Source organism: Triticum urartu, chromosome 2 (genome assembly GCF_003073215.2).
Source record: "Triticum urartu cultivar G1812 chromosome 2, Tu2.1, whole genome shotgun sequence".
NCBI lineage: Eukaryota > Viridiplantae > Streptophyta > Magnoliopsida > Poales > Poaceae > Triticum > Triticum urartu.
This window is the reverse complement of record NC_053023.1, coordinates 64,330,810-64,345,411: the sequence shown is the minus strand read 5'-3', so window position 1 is coordinate 64,345,411 and position 14,602 is coordinate 64,330,810. Positions and strand designations below refer to the sequence as shown.

The 14,602-nt window shown below is 42.3% G+C and overlaps 1 long non-coding RNA gene and 1 pseudogene across 1 annotated transcript; one reads left to right on the top strand and one right to left on the bottom strand.

Moving 5' to 3' along the window:
• Positions 1-7,731: 7,731 nt before the first annotated feature.
• LOC125541038 lies at positions 7,732-8,721 on the bottom strand. Its single transcript, XR_007297431.1, has 2 exons — positions 8,497-8,721; positions 7,732-8,029 (listed from the first exon to the last, which is right to left on the bottom strand). It is a non-coding gene; the product is annotated as an uncharacterized LOC125541038 (long non-coding RNA).
• Positions 8,722-13,009: 4,288 nt separating this feature from the next.
• The window catches only part of LOC125535058, a 71,066-nt pseudogene continuing 69,473 nt past the window's right edge, over positions 13,010-14,602 (top strand).

Below are 14,602 nucleotides of genomic sequence, written 5' to 3'. Positions count from 1 at the left end.
CCTGCTCAGTCTACCTATCGTGCAAGTGATGCACTCGAGCTGCTCCATGGTGATCTATGTGGCCCTATCACCCCAGCAACTCATGGAGGAAAGAAGTATTTCTTCCTTGTGGTAGATGACTACTCGAGATACATGTGGGTCATTCTCCTACGATCTAAAGATGGTGTGTTTGAAGCGTTCAAGAAGCTAAAGGATGCAACGGAGATGGAACACAAGCTGAAGGTTCGCGCTCTATGAACAGATCGCGGCGGAGAGTTTACGTCGAACGAGTTGAACGACTACTGCGAGAAGATTGGCATAAAGAGGTTCCTCACGGCACCTTATACGCCGTAGCAGAACGGGGTTGTTGAAAGGCGCAATCGAACCGTCGTTGACATGGCAAGGAGCTTACTCAAGAGCAAGAATCTGCTGGGGACTTTTTGGGGAGAAGCTGTCTCGACGGCGGTCTATCTTCTCAACCGGGCTCCAACGAAGGCAGTGATCGGTAAAACTCCGTATGAAGCAATTTACGTACGTAAGCCGAATGTGTCTCATCTACGGACATTTGGGTGTGTGGCGCATGTGAAGACGGCGGAGCCGCATCTCTCAAAGCTTGCCGATCGCAGCACCAAGATGGTGTTCATCGGATACGAGAGGAGTTCCGGCACCAAGGCATACCACTTCTACGATCCACGAACCAAGCGTCTACAGATTTCATGTGACGTCGTGTTTGAAGAAAACCAAGCGTGGAATTGGAGCGCAGCATCCGACGATGCTCCAAACGGTAACATATTCACAGTTGAATTCCCAACTGATGATGATGCAGGGGAGGAAGTCCAGGTGGTTGCAAGACACCCAACCAAGGTGACCACGATGGTAGTGATCATCATGGTGCCGACACCGACGACGACGCGCATGGGTCGCAAGGTGATAGCGACAACGACGCGCAAGACACGGGTAGAGATCTCGGCAACAACATCAACAACGAGGCGCATAGTGATGATGACAATCAAGATGATGGTCACGATCACGACGACTACGCCGGCGACGTGGATGCCAACGACCCGACATCTACCACGCCCGAGACTCAACCGTCTTCCTCAAGTGCGACGCCGACACAATTTGTGTCGCCTCCTTCGCAAGCCACAACGGATTCTTCCGGGCCTCGTCGCTACAAGACCCTCAAAAAAGTCTACAAGTACGCAAAGCCAGTTACGCTTGAGTACTCCGATTTGTGTTTACTCGGAGTTGAGGAGCCAGCGAACTTCGTAGAGGCGAGCAAAAGTTCAAGTTGGATGCACGCCATGGATGAGGAGATGAAGGCGATTGAGAGCAATGGCACGTGGACTTTGGTAACCCGACCTCCGAACCAAAAGGAGATAGGTTTGAAGTGGGTTTACAAGTTAAAGAAGGACACGAAGGGTGCCATTGTGAAGTACAAAGCAAGACTCGTTGCAAAGGGCTATGTACAACGTCAAGGAGTTGACTATGAGGAGGTGTTTGCACCGGTTGCTCGAATCGAGACGGTGAGAGTGCTCCTAGCTTTGGCAGCACAAGAGGATTGGTAGGTTCATCATATGGATGTGAAATCCGCTTTCCTCAACGGCGACCTCAAAGAAGAAGTGTACGTGGAACAACTCTTCGGCTACGAGAAGAAAGGCGAAGAAGGAAAAGTTTACAAGCTCAAGAAGGCACTTTACGGGCTGAAGCAAGCGCCAAGAGCTTGGAACGCAAAGTTAGACCGAAGTTTGATCTCGCTCGGGTTCAAGAGATGTCCCCTCGAGCACGCGGTCTATACAAAGAACTCCAAAGGATCAAACCTGCTAGTTGGAGTTTATGTGGACGATCTGATTATCACCGGAGATAGCGCACAAGAAATTGAATGTTTCAAGGCGCAGATGAAGAAAAAGTTTAGCATGAGCGATCTGGGATTACTCAACTATTACTTGGGCATCGAAGTGAAGCAAAGCTCCGGAGAGATTTCCCTATGTCAATCGGCTTATGCGGTCAAGTTATTGGACAAGTGTGGCATGACAGATTGCTAGGAGACACAAGCTCCAATGGACCAACGCCACAAGTTGAGCAAGCGTAGCTCAAATCCGCCGGTGGACACCACAATGTATCGAAGCGTTGTGGGCAGCCTAAGATATTTGGTGCATACCCGACCTGACTTGGCTTATTCAGTCGGGATCGTGAGTCGGTTCATGGAGAATCCGACAACCGAGCACATGAGCGCGGTCAAGCAAATCTTGCGCTATGTGAAAGCACTATAAATCTTGGCTGCACGTATAGAAAGGGAAAGGAAGGATTGGTCCTCCATGGATACTCAGATAGTGACATGGCAGGTGATGTGGATGACCGGAAAAGCACAACGGGCATGATATTTTATCTTGGCCCAAATCCTATTAGCTGGAATTCTCAGAAGCAAAAGGTGGTTGCGCTGTCTTCATGCGAGGCAGAATACATAGCGGCAAGCACGGTAGCTTGTCAAGCAGTGTGGCTAAGAAGACTCCTAGCTAATCTTGCAAAGCGGGAGGTGCAGAAGGTGTCACTGAAGATTGACAACCAAGCTGCAATCTCATTGTGCAAAAATCCGGTTCATCATGAGAGGAGCAAGCACATCGATACCCGGTTCCACCATATCCGGGAGTGCATTGAGGAAGGGATGATCGAAGTTCAGCACGTGAACACGAAGGACCAGCTTGCCGACATTCTCACGAAGTCCCTCGGTCGACAGAAATTCATCAAGATGAGGAAGAAAGTCGGAGTGCAAGCAATGGAGACAAAGTAACCAGATTAAGGAGGTGAATGTAAGAATTAATCTAGTTATAGTATTAGGTATAGTCACATATTAGTCTAGAGTCCTAGTACTAGTCAGTCTTGTTTTCACGTAGGTAAACCAGACTTGTGTATACAAGTCGGGGTTGCGTTGTGTTGGCCGCCGGCCGAGTCGGAGGCGTGTTGAACGTGACATGTATCCTTTATATATTGAGCAAATAAACGAAAAAGGTGTAAGTCGACGCACCGCAAAAAGTACTTTTCTCTGTTTACAATTTCGATCGTAAGTTTCGCCGGCTACACACGTACGGCAGAATCCATTGAGCTGCCTGCTAGCTTGCTTGCTAGCTGGTTGTACGTTCGTGTATCTTCAAAGGTTTTTAAGGGTTCAAAACCAACATGCTACTTAATTCTCAAAAAAAAAAAAACGTGCGTTCGCATCACCATCCTGTGGAACCACGAGGCCTGATTCAGTGATTTCAGAGAACATTTACTATGTTTATGGATCACTACATGTTTTGCTGGAACAAGGTAAGATCATTTTTCAGTAACCATTTCATTTGAACATGCATCATGCTTTTCCGTATATAACTGAACATCTGAAGCAGCCATGGTGAATATATTTTTAAATTGCAAGTCAGCACCTCCCCGTTTGATTGCTATGGACTTCCTTATAAGAATTACAAGGGATTTTCTTAAATACTCCAAAGGAAAGACTAAATCTCTTGAAATATAACTTTATATGTATTTATTAGCAAATGTTGTAATATGTATAGAATTAGTTCCTTTCTAAGGCCCTCATATCATCACATTGATGAGTTGATAGAAGCATCTACTGGGAATCAAGTGTTTTTTGCGAGTGTAATGGGAATCAAGTGTTACATGGCTGCAGGAGATAGGGCCTGCTAAGGCCACGTGGATGTGGTGACCGAAGCAACTACATTATGACTCCAGGGTCTGCTAAGGTTCTATTTAAATCATACGATGAGCAAGGGGTCCGCAACATACACACATAGTTACAAATCTGGAGCACCATTTAGTTTGTTGGCTAGCAGTATGAATCAGAACTGGGTACTTTTATCTGTTGCGAATAATTTAAATATATTTTTAGTGATTGTGTGTGCATTTATAAAAATCTGAAGGTGGTCATGATTAGGCTGACCAGTAGGCTTTTCTTCTATGTGAACAGAAGAAGGAAGATGGTACTTATAGAACCAAAGTAATCGATTCTTTATGTACATTTGTAGAAATTAAACAGAATAGATATAAGACGTTTTTGCACTTGTCAAATCTATATGCATTCTTATATAACTATTCTCTGCACTTTCCATAGCTACCGAAGCACCAGAACATCTCTCTTTGATGGCACTGAACAAGGTGGAATACGAGCACCAGCTTATTCTTCACATGAGATAGATGAACATGAGAATGAGCGAGCTATGGATTGATTCTAAGATCGAGTCAACATTCTCAAGAGGGTGAGTGCCACATAATGATTGAATATCTGAATGCTCCATCTTCTTTCTATGTAAAGAGTTGGTGTTTTCACATATTGATTGTGCGTGTTTATATTCTCAAAAAAAAAAGATTGTGCGTGTTTATCTTTCAACTGTATCGCTTAGCTAAGATCATAAGAAGACATTTGTTGTTGTACGCTTTCTAAAAAGGAACATCTTTTCCTCGCAAAACTAAGAGATGATCAACTTTAGGAATTGCAACTTTATAGACAGTAATAATCTAGATTGGTATCCATGGTAATCTAGATTGGTATCCATGGTAACCATGAGCAAAAGTAAGAGACGATCAACTTTAGGAATTGCAACTTTATAGACAGTACTAATCTAGACTGGTATCCATGGTAACCATGTGTGTTCCTGGATCATTTAGTTTGAATAGCCAGTGAGCAATTAAGCATATATTTTCGGCATGAGCCCCTTTAAATTGCTAGATGAGAAGGAACCTTAACTTAATGGGTCTTGTGAATTGTAATATACTATTTGGTTGAACTGATGCAATTTTCGTACTAACAAGTTTTCACTTTCTCGATGTGGGCGTAGGTGTGATCGACGCTGACTAGCGTTTCCGGTGGGCGTTGTTCTCTTCAACCACTCGGAGGCGGACTTCATCGTGAAGCCCGGTGGCCACGTCACATGGATGATTGTCCAGGTGATTTTGACGCCGGGGGTCGCCGAGGTGGAGGATCTCGACGCCACCATCTGGGGGGGGGGGAGGATGATTCGGGTCCACCGGCGTCTAAACTCCGAGACTTGGTAGAAACATCTAGAGGAGTGGTATGTTTAGGTTGGTGATGGAACACGAGGGAATGTACCCACCTTTTGATAATGGTTGTGTGTGTTGCACTGGACGTATTACCATTCATGAGTACTACATCTAACCTTTTTTAATTCCTAAATTATTAGTAGTAGCGTTGGTAATAAGTGAGCGCTACTAGTAGTTAGGTTAGTAGTAGCGCGGGTGCTACTACTAAATTGTTAGTAGTAGCGTGGGTGCCACCCGTGCTACTAATAACAAAGTTAGTAGTAGCGCGAGTACTACCTCACTACTACTAACCATTTAATTGTAGTGCGATAGTAGTAGCGCTAGTACCCGCGCTACTAATAGGCAGTTTTCCAGCGCTACTACTAGCCTTTTTTCTAGTAGTGAACAACAACTTTCTTGATCCGCAAAAGAACTTTAATGCCAGAAAGGCATTAAAAACTGGTATCAAACTGCAGGGAAAATCGTTTACTTGCAAAGACCTTTGAATGGTGAAGATCACATGCTCAAAGCATGATGGGAGAGTCCATAAGTTGGAAAATTTGTTAAGGGAAAACGGTATACCCCTTGAGTGGGAGTGCTTGTTAGTCATACCTTCTCTCTTGATACCATTTCGTATTTATTTGCATTATCGGTATTGCTTGTTTAGAGGGCAGGCCTGGCACAGTGGTGAAGTCCTCCCCACTTGTGCTAAGAGGTCCTGGGTTCGAACCAGGCTCTCTGCATTGCACTTTGCAGGGTTCCTATAATCCCTCCCCAGACGTCACCTTGTGTGGGAGCTTCGATGCACTAGGTCTATCCTTAACCAGTATTATTACTTGTTTGTATGTTGTTGTGCTCTTTGCTGACAGATGTAAGCTGCATACTGTCCTTCTTCTGCTTTCCTTGAAAAGCTACATGCTTTTATGTGCATACTTGTCACTGTTCTGTTAAACTGGAAATATGTTTGGTTAGCTTAAATATGTTCCTTTTGTACATGATCCTGGACTACACACTTATCTACTCCCTGATATTTCTACCAGATCTCCGCAGCCAGAAGCAGATGAAGGGGTTCTAGGGGATGTAACATCCAACATCCTCATTTAATTCGCTTTCAAAAAAGTTGGAATGTTCTTGCCAATGGCATGAGCTTAGAAGTTCAACTGGTATTCTAGCCTCTGATATAAATGCTCGTCGTTTGAATACTTCAGACTTGAGAGTGGTGCATCTGAGTCTGTCATGTGTTGTGCTATGCTCCAGTAAGCATTGATGAGTTATAGGCGGCTTTAGTGCCGTGCAAATTCTGATGTCGTGTAAAAGGGAATGAACCTTCATTCAGATTTCGGCGATGAAGGTTTAACTTGAGGCCATTGTTGTCTAACTAGTTGCATATTACTAACTCTGGTCCTAAACGTAAACGGGCCAGCAACATGCAGCTGCGCCCACTGAACTCATAGTGCTGGTAACTGAAAGCACATCAAATCAACAAACACTCACGCACTCAGACCAAACGACGGTGCTGGGAATGTTATGATATGAATGAAACGCACTTAAAAGTGAATACTGATTTTAGGATTGCTTGCCACCATATATACCAGAATTGGCTCAAATAAATGTAAATATGCATAGTCTTCACTGCAACTGGCCGCGGGAGGGTGGAAGCGAACGACTCTGTGAGCAGCAGCAATCGATCATGGCGCGCCACACGGGGCAAACCGAGCAACCATAGACGGGTGGCAACGACATATTTGATTCCCTGTGTGAATAAAAGGCGTAATGCTGGAATTGTAGATATAAGTTTACGAATTATTAATTTCCCAGATGCATAGCCGTTACATCTCTGTATACATATCCATGCATGAGTATTTATTTCTTGCCTGTGAAAAATATCATTTATTCCCCTTCTTCAAAATTTCCTAATGGACAGAAACATCAAAGATTGACCCGCTGCGTTGATTAGTCACAGCGATGAGATCTATGGACAAATGTGGACGCACTCTTCCTGCGTTGGCCAGCAAGGTAGACCCGGCAACGTTGCACAACAGAACTCGACGTTCTCAGGGCGGTGCCTCCTCCCTATGCACATTTTTGGGAACGGGGTGTTGTCTTTTCCTATGGCATAGCCATCCGGAATACGAGGGCCACCTGATCTTCCGATCTCACCATCTGCATGGGCAGAGAGTGCATCACATGCATGCACATACATCAGACGGCGTGCGCCAAAAACAAGCGTGTTTGGTTGCCTGGGTGCATCTAGCATGCATTGCATGAAGCAGCTTGGTTGGGGTTGGCCTGGTTGAGCTGATGCAAAAATGAGTTGAGATGTGTGTTTGGTACACTGCATGAGATAAGCCAGGCTCAGCTCAGATTTCGTTTGGTATCTTGCATCTGTGGTTGTATGGGAGAAGCAGGATACAACATATGTTGTTTGGTAGGTTGTCTGATGTGGAATTTGACTCTATGGTGCTTGTACATGTATGTAAAATAATTGAAAGATAATTTTGATGACGTGCACTGCGACTTAGACATCTTTGCTGATTGAAGTAAGAATATATTTTCACATGTCTTAAAAAATTTGGTGACCATGTCTTCAAAATGGCATAGATGACTCAAGCAAGAAAAACAAAATTTCAGCAGCATCTTGGTTGTTTTTATAAGTATATCAACAGTTTTTATACACATAAGCAGTTTATGGTACAAAATAGTTAGAGAAATGCATCAGGATAATAGAGAGTGCAGATAAATCAAGTATCCAGTCCAAGTACATCTTAAGAGTTCACATATTATGGAGCCACAAATCCATATGGTCCATCTTACAGTCCAACACATACTAGAGTTCACATATTAGATAGCCAAAAATCCATTGTAAACCTTGAAGCTTCAGCGTATCTCGGGTCTTGCCGATGTCATCCATCTATATTAATGCATCACTGATTTATAAACCTAGACCCCCCGTCAACAACAATTTTAGAGCCACAAGCTTCAGTGTATTTCGGGTCTTGCCATTGTCGTCTATCTATATAAATTCAGCACAGATTTATAAATTAATAAAGCCATGAGCACTGATAATATTGACATCATTTGCATTGTCAAAACATAATAAAATATATGCACAAATTAGCAAACTCTTGGGAACAGATCGCACAGATCCATGATAATCACAAAAATTACTAGCCCAATAACTCACATAGATGCATGCCAATCACACATATCCATAGGAGGGAAGGAGGTTCAGGACAGAGCATGTGCATGTGCATGGCGGCTGTGGGCATGAGTGTGCGTGTGGGGCAGTGGTGCTCGCAGCTCTACACAGGAGCGAGGGGAGCAGCTCCAATGGCCACGGCGGCCATGGCCGGGAGCTCGGCTTCGACTGCCGGCTCACATCCGCATCGGAGGAGCAGCAGCGCAAGGGCAGAGAGAGGTGAGAGGGGTCCGAGGGGGATGGGGAGAGATGGAAGAGGGATGGGAGGAGGAGGGTTCAACCTCTGCGCGGTGAGGATGCGCGCCGGCGACGTACTCGCGAGGCGACGGGGCGGCGAGATCTGTTCGCAGGAGAGATGAGAGGGGTGAGGAGAGCGGCGCGACTGCGGGTGTGAATCGACCGGGAGTGAAACGCTATCCTCTTCGCTCGCGTGGGTGCGGGCGTGGGTGCACGAGCGGCTGCAGGCTCGCGGCTACGGGAACTCCTATGTGACGCATTCTGCGTCAACTAGGTGCAGCTTCACACAGGAGCAGCTGACTGGCGGGCTTTGTAGGCCGCGAGGCGCGAGTTTCCCTGGTTTTGAACTGTTTCTACCGCTTCATTGATTCTGCTTTGCGAAGCTGTTCCACTGATTGTTGTCCCTACTGTTTTCCACTGTTTCTTCTGTTTCTACTGTTTCTTCTGTTTTCCTTGTATAAACTAAACAATGGTACAGTTTCAACTGTTTTCCAAAGAAATATGAAAGACAAAAACCTTGAATTTACTAAACAATGATTGTGGGTTCCATTTTTATGAAACCAGGTGCTGTTCCTATTGATTCAACTAGTTTTTAATTATAAAAAAACATGAAATTTCATTTTACATTTATTACAAAGTGGTACTTCTAAAACTGTCATAAAAGTGGTAAGCTTACATCTTGATGAAATTGAGTGATGATAGTATCACCAAGGCGTCATGAAAGACAAAAAAAATGTACATGTCTTACTGCTCGTTTTCATAACCGTTTCAGCTGTTTTCGGACATTGTTTACAGTTGAAGGTCTTGGAAGAAACTATCACTAGATCAGCACGAGAAAAAAAAGATAGCTCTATCGGTAAGGAAACATTTTTTCCATGGAAGTATTCCTTTGAGTTAAATCTTGCAGTGCACTTCCCTTGAAGGTGACAGTATTAATGAGACCCTTGAGAATAGAAAAAAGAATTAGAAGAAACATATACGCGATTAGAAGAAATTAATTTCACTGTTCGGTATGAAAGAACAGGCTCTAAGAAAATAACATCTCTTTTGTTTCCATAGGAGAGAAAAAAAATAGAGAACTTACATGTCTCTGCAGGAAAAAGGTTACTAACGGCAGCTGAATTTCATTGTCCTTGCATGTTATAATCTCACAAAGAAATTTCTGACGCTTGTAAATCATCCTACAGTATTTTAACATGTGAACAAATTTTTGGAATATTTTTTGACATAGAGCTTGTAAATTTCATTGTTCACATATTTTTTGGAATATGTGATCAAATTTCGGAAACAGGAACAATTTTTTGAATTAGTAAAAAAAATAAACATGTGGACAATTTTTTGAATTTGTAAACAAATTTGGAAACATGAACATTTTTTGAACATGTGAACAAATTTTATGAAAACCGAAAAGTTTGAATTTCCCAAACATTTTTCAGAAACTGAACATTTTTGGAGTTTGTGAACATTTTTATGAAGCATGAACGATTTTTGAATCTTGAGAACAAATTTGGAAGCGCGGATTATTTTTTGAAGAATGAACATTTTTTGAACCTTGAGAACAAATTTTGAAACGAAGAACAATTTTGAAAAATCCTGAACAAATTTGGAAGCATGAACAATTTTGTAAAGCACGAACATTTTTTGTTCTTTGAGAACATATTTTAAAATAGAGAACAATTTTGAAAAATTCCAAACAAATTTGGAAGTGCGAACATTTTTGAGAAACGCTATTTTTGAGAAAAAAACATGAAGGTTGTATGAAACAGCGAACACTTTTAGAAATTGAGAACAAAATTTGTAAAAACTCAACAATTCGAAAAATGCAAACAATTTTTGGAAATGGGAACATTTTTGTAAAGTCTCCCAAAACCCGAACATTTTTCAAATTCAAAAACAAAATTTGGATACTTGAACATTTTTTAAAACATGGAACATTTTTTGAAACTCCCGAACAAAACTTGAACACATGAACAGTTTTTAAAACTTGCGTACATTTTTTCAAAACTCCCGAACAAAAATTGAAGCATGAACATTTTTTGCAATTTGCGAACAATTTTTTAAATGGAAACATTTATGGAAACTCGCAGCAAAATTTGAAAACATGAACATTTTTGAATTTGGTGAAAAAATTTTGAAATTGGATTATTTTTTGAAACTCCCAAACATAACTTGAAACATGAACGAAAAGAAAATAAAAAGAAAAGAAAAAGGAATTGAAAGATGAAATAAAGAAACAGAAAAACGAAGAAAGAAAAAGAAAAGAAAGAAAAAACTATAAAGAAAAAGCAAACAGAAAAAACCAGTGAAAACCCGGTTCAAGAACCTTCCAGAAGGTTCCCAAAACCGTTCAGGAACCCTCCAGAAGGTTCCCAAAACCGGGACGCTGTAGCGCCTGTGCTATCTCGTGACTGGGCCGGCCCATCTTGATCGCTAGTCGCTCGCTTCTCTGTGCGAAGCCTCGACAACTGGACGCAGCGAGCGTCCAATAGGGTTTTCCCGCGGCTACGGCCGAAACTTCCGTGCGAGCTCAGCCTGGCTGGGGGGCCTATTTTGCATCAGCCGGGCCTGGCCCATAGAGACGTGCAGCCTACCAAACATTGTGAATATTGCATGGCGGATGCGATGCAAATGCGAGGCAACAAACCAAACACGCCCTATAAGAAGCGAAAAACAGGCACATACATACGACATGCATGAGAAAATAGCAATCCCTCCATTTTAAATGCAATGTTTTTAGCTTGTATTCAACAATTACTCTATATGTTATGTAACTTTTATGATATGAAAGCATACTAAATGATTTGCAGTACAAACCTAGTAACAGTAAATATATATATATATATATATATATATATATATATATATATATATATACACACATGCTTATATATGTGTGTGTGTGTGTGTGTGTGTGTGTGTGTGTGTATAAAAGTATATAGCAATTGTTGGTCACAATCTCATCCTAACTTATGTAGTGTATGTTGAAAACGGATGGAGCATATATACTATCAGTTGAGGAGACCAACATGAGCGTGGAGCACCCAAGGAGCACAATGAACAAAAGTGCCCCTGCCTTGGCTTCCATCTGGCCGTTAAGTTTGCTGAACGCCATGTTTTGATCCCTAACCTATATGAGATACTTAGATGGATGATGAACACAACCGATGTGCTCAATCGAGTCAGGCCCTAGGCTATTTATATACCAGGACACAACACACAAGGTAGACTCAGTCAATTCATTATAATGACAAAAATAAATAGATATCACACTTCCATAGGATAAGATAAGCACGCGACTACTTAAAGCACTCATATCTTTAAGTTATAAATGGCATATGCATTATATGTGTGTTTATATATATCTCGTCAATGGATTGTATCTTGTTGTACTCTAAAAGATTTTTCACTTAGGTGTCGAAATTATGATATAGTCCAAAATAAGTTTATGAAATATTAATTTCCTTTGCAGCGTCCCCTCCCACACATCTTGCATTAACTCGATCAAATCAAACTAAATCCTTTGTAGCACCCTTGTTGGTGGTTTTTTTTGCGCAGGGCAATATAACGAACACCAGAAATAATAAAAATCACATCCAGATCCATAGACCATGTAGCACTGACTACACGCACTGAAGCAAGCCGAAGGTGCGCCGCCGTCACCGCCCCTCCATCGCCGGATTCGGGCACAACTTGTTCTAGTAGATAGTCAGGAAGTCATCGTGCTAAGGCCCCATAGGACTAGCGCACCAGAATAGCAACCGCCGCTGATGAAGAATAACGTAGATTAGAAGGATCCAACCCAAAGACACATGAACGTAGACGAAAAATGACGAGATCTGAGCAAATCCACCAAAGATAGATCCACCGGAGACATACCTCTACACGCCCACCGACGATGCTAGACGCGCCGCCAAAATGGGGGCTAGGCGGGAGACCCTTATTCCATCTTTAGGTATTCGCCGCCGTCTCGCCTTCCTGAGCAGAACACAAACCCTAACAAAACTGAAAAGAACGACTAAAATCAGAGCCCTCCCGCCGGCCCTTGCCAGCGTCCACCGCGCCCCCATGGCCCTAGGGCCACCTGAGACTAGGAGGACCTGCGGCAGCGCCGGCGAGAGGCAGGAACCCTAACATTTTTGGAGGAGGAGGCGGCTCGTTGGTGGGTATAAAGTAACTACATTAACTCAATCAAATCATTTTAGCTATATGTCAGATACGAGCAATCAGAACAAATCAAATCTTTTGCATTAACTCAATCAATCAAATCACTTTCTGCTTTAGAATATGGTTGGTGTAAGTATAAGTCAGTCATGGTTGGTGTTAAACTACTAGAATATGTATGCCCTCGTTATAACACATGGACAATTAGCTAGTTGTAAGTTAATTGCCATGTCCAATGCTTCATGGATTGCCATGTCCAATTAGCTACTTGTGAGTTAATTTCCATGCCCAACACTTTATGGTTGGTGTATGAAACCAGTGCAGCTTTGACAGCATGATCAGTGCTTCATGGAGACCGTTCTATCCTACTAGCAACAACACCATGTCCAACGCTTCATGGACAGGTTGGAGCAAAAGCGTCGCCGCAACCTGGTGTTGTACGGCCCGCAGTCAGAACTCAGAAGTGTATTGCTCCCTCCTATACATCACCCCTCATAGATTAAGTTCATCCGCTAGCTGTTCCATATTGATATACTAGGACGATCTCGCTAGTAATATTAAGATGTTGTGATACCATTAGTCCTAACATGTCTCTACTCATATATGCACGCATGCAGGGAATGCAATGAAGCCATCGTTCTCCCACATGTCCAAATCGCCCTTCGCCATTACAATTCGAACAACCTGGTAATAGATCTTCACCTTGCTTGGCTGTTTGAACAAGTTTTGTTGGATATTAGACTATAGAAAAATATTCAAAATTCGACTAGAAAAATATTCTTTTTGTTGTTTGAACAAGTTCCGTTGATGGGCCTTACTATATTTTCCTACGACTTCCCCGTGTTCTATGTTTCAGGGTGCCAAGTTCGAGTCGAGCCTGTCAGTCCTATATGATGCAACCGTGTTGGTTTCAGGGATGAAATTTGGTTTAACTTCAACTTTTTAGCACGTAGTTGCCGCGAAAAGCACAACTTCTGGCCTCACGGGAGGGTTCCTCCAAAACCAGATACCTCTGAGCTACACTATGACTGCTGAGCTACACTATGACTGCTTTGGCAAACCAGTTGTCGAAACATGCATCATATTGTGTGGGTAACCATACAATTAACTACTTGAATTACTCCAACATATGTTGATCCCTGTATTTGTCATAGTTTTCCGCTAATTGTCTGGTACTCCGCCCCACTTAAGAAATAGGCATATACATTTTGTCGGAACTCGCAAAGTTCCATTAAATGTGTAGGATCATCAATAACTACAATACTAGATAGATGGAATACGAAAATGTTGTTTATTGTCCATATAATGAAACTAATTTGGCATTGCAATTATTGATTTATTTTTTCTTATAAACTCGGTCAAATTTTGCACCATTTGACTTCAGACATAATTTATGCACACCCACTTTTCAAGCTAGAGGGAGTATTAGTTTTCTCGATGGAGGCTACTAGTAGTTCTCTTTTTAAAAGAAAAGGCTACTAGCAGTTTATGAATTTCATGTCTCCATCCTGATCGATCAAAGAAAATGAAAATCAACATTCACTTAGTTGCTCTGCTCGCCATGAAAACCTTCAACGCACAACCTTAAGAGCAACTAGTACCATCAAGAGGGTAGTTCTTAAAAAAAGGCTACCAAGGGTTGCACCAGGCTAGTCCTTTTTTCATTTGTGTACATGCCCCTATTGTTTGGCTCTAGCATTTCATGACATTACACTGATGCATTATTGGTTTGTTAAACATATTGCCTTGCCGATCGCTAGTGATTAGACTACTATTATGTGTTTGGGCTTTGAATTAGTCGGTCAGGTTTTCAGTACCAAGCTGAATTCTTGGTTTCATGTATCCTCATTGTGCATCTAATATTCTTGCCCATAAATGTTGCAAGATAGCTCCTTAATATTTACATAACGAACTGGTTGCAACAAATGCATGCTAGGACGCAAACACAATTCTACAGGCAATATCTAGTCCATATGATCCAACAAATTG